Consider the following 896-nt stretch of genomic DNA (forward strand, 5'->3'; position numbering starts at 1 on the left):
AGGGAACAGGGGAAAGCGGGCGGCGGGGCCTTGGGCCCGCCCGTCTGCCTCGCGTCGTCCGCTTCGGGCAGGACACTGAGGCGCTGCAGGAGATGTTTTAAAAGCCTTAAAGCCCGTCACGGAATAACGAAGGGAATGACGTTGAACTTGAGGAAAGGACGCATATCCGAAAAGGCAGACTTCGAGGGACACACCTCATGCTTTATTGTGGAAGGAGTGGAGGAGAGGAGAGAGAGACAGAGCCAGAGAGGAGGGCTGAGTCCAGAAGGTGCAAGGACCTGAGGACGGGAGGGAGGGGCTGGGAGGGCGGGGAGGGGACGAGGGTTAGTGAGGCAAGTTTGGTTCATATACAGCTACACAACCTTGAACTTTGATTTGTTGTCTGTTGTTCAGGTTTAGAGCCCACGTCGGTGAGTTTCTTGGTGTCTGAATTGATCCAGCAACCTCTGCAGATAAAACACGAAATTGGGAGGAACAAAAGAGGAAGTGAAGGGCATCTCAAATGAGAGCCTTTTCAGCCATTCTGTGATGTTGTTGTTTTTTGAATAGTGAACTGACAGTCGGATTGGTTGAGATGTGCAAACAAAACCAGTCTCCAGCGTGCCGCTTCCTGTCTTCAACTCATTGTGTTGAATCGTCAAATTGTTTATCACCTGCGCCTGCCACAGCGAGGCAAAAGTCCCTGATTCGTGGGACAGTTTGTACCATAGTGAGGCCCACGTAGGTACTTAGTCTATTCCTATCTGATGGCTGGGGAAACAGCACCGGAAGCCTTTTGCTATTCAGCCTCCAGGTGTGTCAGTCAATCTCTGGGGACACTTGTCCTCTGGGGCTCGCTTGAGCCCCTGCCACCTCCTCTGCGCCCTGGGGAGCTTCTCCCACAGGACGGGCTCAGT

The 896-nt window shown here is 53.2% G+C and overlaps 1 long non-coding RNA gene across 1 annotated transcript; it reads left to right on the forward strand.

Moving 5' to 3' along the window:
* Positions 1-222: 222 nt before the first annotated feature.
* On the forward strand, positions 223-603 carry LOC103255658. Its single transcript, XR_504035.1, has 2 exons — positions 223-268; positions 394-603. It is a non-coding gene; the product is annotated as an uncharacterized LOC103255658 (long non-coding RNA).
* Positions 604-896: the final 293 nt, after the last annotated feature.

This window comes from Carlito syrichta, unplaced genomic scaffold (assembly GCF_000164805.1).
Source record: "Carlito syrichta isolate Samal-C Ts95f unplaced genomic scaffold, Tarsius_syrichta-2.0.1 Scaffold288324, whole genome shotgun sequence".
In the NCBI taxonomy this organism is placed as follows: Eukaryota; Metazoa; Chordata; class Mammalia; order Primates; family Tarsiidae; genus Carlito; species Carlito syrichta.